This window comes from Durio zibethinus, chromosome 5 (genome assembly GCF_047325235.1).
Source record: "Durio zibethinus cultivar Kanyao isolate XHJ-2024 chromosome 5, ASM4732523v1, whole genome shotgun sequence".
Classification (NCBI taxonomy): Eukaryota; Viridiplantae; Streptophyta; class Magnoliopsida; order Malvales; family Malvaceae; genus Durio; species Durio zibethinus.
Window position 1 is genome coordinate 8,886,318 of NC_143166.1, and position 6,561 is coordinate 8,892,878.

The 6,561-nt window shown below is 32.2% G+C and overlaps 1 pseudogene; it reads left to right on the top strand.

Annotated features, from left to right (window-relative positions):
• Positions 1–595: 595 nt before the first annotated feature.
• On the top strand, positions 596–1,955 carry LOC111281963 (vesicle-associated protein 2-2-like; annotated as a pseudogene).
• The last annotated feature ends 4,606 nt before the right edge of the window (positions 1,956–6,561 follow it).

Here is a 6,561-nt window from a genome sequence, read left to right on the forward strand (position 1 = left end):
AATTCTTAATTTGTCTTCACTAATGTAAGAGAATCAGATTTTTACAACCAAGATATTTTTAAGGGGCATAAATGTTTAAGATTGTATATTGATATGTGTGCATGTAATGAATGAATTTTAAAGCTTAAGTGGCCTTATAATAGCTCACAACTAATGATGTAAGAAAATTAAGATAGTGTTAGTAGATATGAGGTCACCTGATCGAGGGACCCTACACGTTTTAATGATTTTGCCATCTAGGATAGGGAAAGGATTGGGATAAGCTAATAAAGGTAAATTTTCTAGCCTTTCAGGTGCTTTATATTTAGGACATGTTCCTTTGAAGTAACTGGTTTCTATTGCATCTGATAATTCATGATTAATTTCCTAAAAGTATAAATTTATTGAGGAAACAAAAATTACGTACTTGACAAAACTAATAGCCTTAATCCTTAGGACAGCCTTTGTGCTGCCTAGCTAGACAAGTGAATCAAAGCTAGTGATGCAACTTAGAAATAAAATATAGTACTAAATTTCTCATATTATGGTTTTTATCATTTTTTTTACTCTCTTGTACTATGCTATATATTCTCACATTTTTTTTCATTGAGTTACCATGCAAGCTCAGTGTGAAGCCCCTTCTGATATGATATGTAGAGATAAGTTTTTAATTCAAAGCACAGTTATCCCAGTAAAAGCAATTAATGAAGACATTACATCTGCCACAGTAAGTGATTTTTCTGCTCTTCTTGTGCTTAATTGATAATAATAGTAAGTGACTTTTGCTCATTGTTTTGCTTGATAGTTTGTCAAAGATAGTGAAAGATATATTGAAGAGAACAAGCTTAAATCAATTGCAAAAGAGCCATTATTCGATGAATCAGAGACAATGAATCAGGGAATAGATTATGATGCTTCAATTACAAGAGAGCTAGTATTCAACAAAGTTGGGATTATTGCACTGCTACAGATGGTTAGATCTACTTTGTCTATTTTTTTAGCCCTTAAAATTAAGTTATACATATATGTACTTGTATGTGTGATTGCATTATCTTTTAAAGGAAAATATATATTCTTTTTAATCTGAAAGTGAACTTAATAAATTAATAAATTATCAATGTTCTCTTCACTGCATCAAGTTGCCAAGGTTGAAGCCAAGGAAGGATATGTTCTATGCAGAGGATTTAAAGCCAACGAAAGATGCAGAGATGAAGTTGAGGAATGATGTTAATATTGAGGACTTAACATTAACAAAAGACATTGAGTTGAAGAATGATGTTAATGTTGAGGACTTAAAATTAACAAAAGACATTTAGCTGAAGAATGATGTTAATGTTGATGACTTAAAATTAGCAAAAGATGGTGAGTTGAAGCCAAAAATAATAATTTCAATAGCAATGAGTCAAAGCTAGTGAAAGATGCAAAATCAAAGCCAGTGGAGGATATTCTTGATATTGAGGAATTGAAGTCAATGAAGGAAAAGGAGTTCAATGCATTGAAAGATGGTGAGGTGAAAACATTGAAGATTATGGAGGAGATAAAGTTCACTAAAGATGTGGAGGAAATGAAATAAAAACTAAATTACCTTGAATCTAAGCTAGCTAATGTAAGTTTGTTTATATGACAAAGAATGATGCTTGATATTGACAGTTAAAAAATAAGGTTGAATTGTATTTTGCCATCATTAATTCACATTTGTTGTCATGCAGCACTATAAAGTTTTAGTAACACCATAGGTAATTTTCTTTTTAGGCTGAAGCTACCATTTCAAAATTGATAGAGGAGAGGAGGTTAAGCACTCAAGAGAGGAAGATCTTACAAGAAGAGCTAGTAAGTTTTTTATTTGTGCATTCTTTTTATAGGTCCTTGTTATATGTTCCATATCACATGTTCAGTCATGGACAGTCCACTTTAAGTGCCTTAAGACACTTGATAACAGAAGTAATCTCACACTTGCTTGCAACTCTTACGGATAATTCTTAACAAATTCCCCTAGTTTCGACTTAGGAATTCCAATTTTTTTCAAGCAACCTAAGATATGTATCATGTTTTTACGCACACTACAACCAAGCATTAAAGGGTATTCATTTGATATCATCAATATTTAATCCAAGTCTCTGTAAAAACTTAACACGTTCAGACATAACCTTAACAGTAGAGGGTAATTCTAGATTCTTTAATTCATCAGGGATTATTCCTAAGGTTTTAAGATAATCACATATTTTGACATGATTAACCAACTTCTCTTTTTTTTCTTGAACAATAACCCTAGTGACAGAGGGCATTTGGTGCTCAGGGAACTTAGTGGATTAAGATGAGTACTGAGAAACCCCTAAAATTCTTAAAGGGTTTTGTACCTGAGCATATGGGTTTTGCAAGGTTTTGTGTTTTGGGCAACTTTGATGGAAAACAAAAAAAATTTTGAGGATTTTTAAAAGCTTTTACCTTTTGAGAAGAGCTGATAAGTTCATATCAAAGACCAAATCTTGTTAAATAAAAATGAAAAGATTGATTTGTCGATAAAAAAAAAATTTGATACTTCTAAATAAGATCTATAAAAGAGATGGCTTTGGCTTACCTTAGAACTACTGGTACTAATGGAGATTACTCAAAGGAAGGCTTAGCTGTTACAATTTTTATTTCTTAGAAGGAGAAATAGTCACTCCTAGGTACTAATGGTTGGTCGACCCATTTACCTTTTTATCTTATCCTGTTGATTTTCTTCTTTCTGACTTGAAAGCTTTCTTTACTGAACTAAAAGAAATATTTAAAGGAAAAAAGTTAAATGGATGAAAAAATGTGGGATGGGTGGAACTTGATGGGTGGATGAGAAATTTTGAAGAGATCGAAAGAGATGAGAAAGGTAAGATGGTTGGATGGATGAGAAATAAAGAGGTTGAAAGAAATCAAAATTTAGAAACCTTAAAAAAATTACATATATATTAAAGGTATTTTGGTAAATATTTTGGGTCGGGTCGGGTCAGGTCAGGTTAGGTTTCATATAAACCTAACCTCGACCTGAAATTGATATTTCAAAAAATAAACTCGACCTATCCCGACCCAAAACTCGTTTTTTCAAAAAAAAAACTTGACCTTAAATGATCGAGTCGGGTCAAAATTCGACGGTTTCGAGTTGATTTGTCGACCCTAGTTGCACCTCTTTGAAACACATGGTGTAAAGTCTAATTAAAGAAGGGCTAATAAATTTTGATACCAGTGAAGAAACAATACCTAATGTCAGTGTTAACCCACTACCCAATCATATAATTAATGTTTTGAATAAGGACAAAGGGCCTATGAAAAGAAGGGTGAAGGAGATTAAAATGTTGTTCAATCGATTATATAAAACTTTATATAAGGCTAGGATGATACAACTGATAGATCCATGTACCTATTATGGGAGATGTATTTCAAATAAAAAATGCAAGTATCACAGTAGGGCTCTAAGGCAATTTATTAAAACATGCAAACAATTTCATGACGAGGTATAGAAGCTAATGGATTCTTCCCAAATCAAGTTGTACAAAAAAATAGAAGCTTCAAAAGGTGCTGAAATGGCTATAATTGATAAGTGGGTGTCAAAGTCAATCACCATACATTATGGTAAGATGCTGAGATCAATCGTAGACAAACTTATTCACAGGTCAGTGACTTTCAAAATCCCAAGTCCATTCCCCTATAAAGATGAGAAGTTTGTGCCATGAAATATGGTTGTGAAGTGATGGTTCAAGGGTAAAAAGAAATCATGCCTAAATTTGATGTTGCCAATATAACTAGTGTAGGTGGCAGGACCAGATGTGGAATATGCTACACTCTAGAAGCATTAGAGAAAACAAAGAAAGAGAAAATGATGGTGATGAAAAAACAAACTGAACCAAAATTGATTCTAAAAAAAGATGTTCTAAAGTATGTGCCAAAAAAGAAAGCTTGTGAGTTTCTAAAGTTGGTAAAGCATAGTAAGTATTCTGTGGTTGAGCAATTGAACAAGATGCCAGCTAGAATCTCTTTTTTTTCATTATTGTTAAATTCAGAACCATACCACAATACCTTATTGAAGGTGTTAAACTAAGCTTATGTGACACATAATATATCTGTAGAGTATGTGAACCATCTCGTAGGAAACTTGGTGGTACCACACTATATAACATTCAGTGATGACAAGATTCCATCTGAAGGAAAGGGAAATCCAAAAGCTCTGCATATCATTATTGAATGCAAGAGTCACATTATAGCTAAAGTCCTTATTGACAATGGTTCAGCTATTAAATTATGCCTATGTCTACTTTGGCAAGGATGCCTATTGATACATCCCAAATAAAAAGCAATCATATGGTGGTCCGAACACTTGATGGAATTAGACATGAAGTATTAGGAGATATTGAAATGCCTATGCAAATTGGACCTTGTGTCTTCAACATAAAGTTCTAGGTTATGGATATTTTTCTATCCTACTGTTGTTTGTTGGTAAGACCATAGATTCACATGGTAGGTGTTTTTCCTTATTCTTTACATCAAAAGGTTAAATTCAATATGAAAGATCAATTGGTGATTGTAGCTGAAGAAGAGGACTTGCTAGTGACTCAGCCTATAAATGCTCAATACATAAAAGCTATAGAGGAATTGTTAAAATGCTCTTACTGATCCTTTAAACTTGTTAATGTTATAGGTGGAGAACCAAAGTTTAGTAAAATAGTGATTAGTCAAATGATTAATAAAGGTTGGAATATTGGAGTTAGGTTAGGCAAATGTTTGTAGGGGATAAATGAACCACCAATAATTATAGACAACAATGAAAAACTAAGCCTGAAATGTGAAGTAAAAAGAATATGAGATGATAAGAGAGGAAAAAAATTGGTGAAAAATATGCCAATGGCTGTTCCCAACTTATATGAAACATTTAGTCTTGGAGGATACATGTATTTAGGAGCTAAGAAAAATGTGATAGGTGAAGATATCGGAAAGGAAGAATGTTGGTTTATCCATGCCCACCAAATTTTGAACTAAAAAACTAGAGTGTCATCTAGATACCTGCTGTCCTTGATGCTTTTTCAATATAATTACAACTCTCAATTGCTTATGCCTAAAAGTATTATGATGATCTCTTATGTATGGGCCTTTTATTATCCATTGTTTCAATAAAAAATAGAAGCATGTGTTTTATTCATCTTTTCTATTCAATCTACTTTCCTATTAAAACATTTTGCCAATACTTCCTATTTCATTTAATTTTAGGTCCTCAAATGAATATGAAGATAATCATGATAACAATTAAGGATTAATTTTGAAAATTCAATTAATGTTGATAAAATCGACACTTAAGAGGACTTTGAAAAATATAGTTTGCCTTTAAATTTAATGAGATTAATTAAATAGAAGAATGAATCTATTAAGCCTCATCAGAAAGTTACTGAGATGATCAATTTAAAGAATGATGAGAATAAAAAAGAGGTCAAGGTTGGCACCTCACTTCCAGTGATTGATAGACAATGATTAAAAGATTTACTTCAAGAATTTGTAGATGTGTTCACTTGGTCTTATCAAGATATGTTTGGACTCAGCACTGAGATAGTGAAACATAGGCTACCCCTGAAGCTTGAATGTAGGCCAATTCAACTAAAGTTGAAAAGAATGAAACCTAAAATGCTATTGAAAATTAAAAAAAAAGTAAGAAAGTAGTTTAATACAGGCTTCTACAAGTGGTCAAATATCCTAAATGGGTGGCCAATATAATACCTGTCCTCCAAAAAGATAGAAAGGTATAAATATACATAGACTATCGTAATCTGAACAAGGCTAGTTAGAAGGATAACTTTTTTCTACCTCATATTGATACATTGGTGGATAATATAGCCTGACATGTTGTTTTCTCTTTTATGGATGGATTCTCTGATTATAATCAGATAAAGATGGCCTAAGATGATATGGAAAAGACTACCTTTGCAATTATGTGGAAAACCTTTTGTTATAAGGTTATGCCTTTTGGATTGAAAAATACTGGAGTAACTTATCAAAGGGCTATAGTGATAGTATTCCATGATATGATGCACAAAGAGATTGAGGTGTACATAAATGACATGATCATAAAATCTCAAAAAGGAGAAGATCATGTTGCTAATCTCATAAAATTATTTAAGAGGTTAAAGAAATTTTAGCTTAAGTTAACTCCGTTCAAATGCACATTCAGAGCTAAGTCGGAGAAATTGTTGGGTTTTATGGTTAGTGAAAAAAGAATTGAAGTTGACCTAGAAAGATACGACCATTTAGAACTTATCCCCATCAAGTACAACAAAGAAAGTCTGAGATTTTTCAGGCAAATTAAACTAAATTTCTCGATTAATCTCTTAACTTACCTCCAAATGTGATCTTATCTTTAAACTCCTCCGAAAGAATAATCCTGGTGAATGGAATAGAGAATGTCAATAAGCTTTTAATCATACCTATCAAATTCTCCAATATTAATACCACTTGTTTTAGAAAGACCATTAATTCTGTATGTGGTGGTGTATAAGAAGTCAGTGGGATATGTGCTAGGATAACATGATGAATTTGGCAAAAAAGAAACAACTATTTACTACTTGAGTA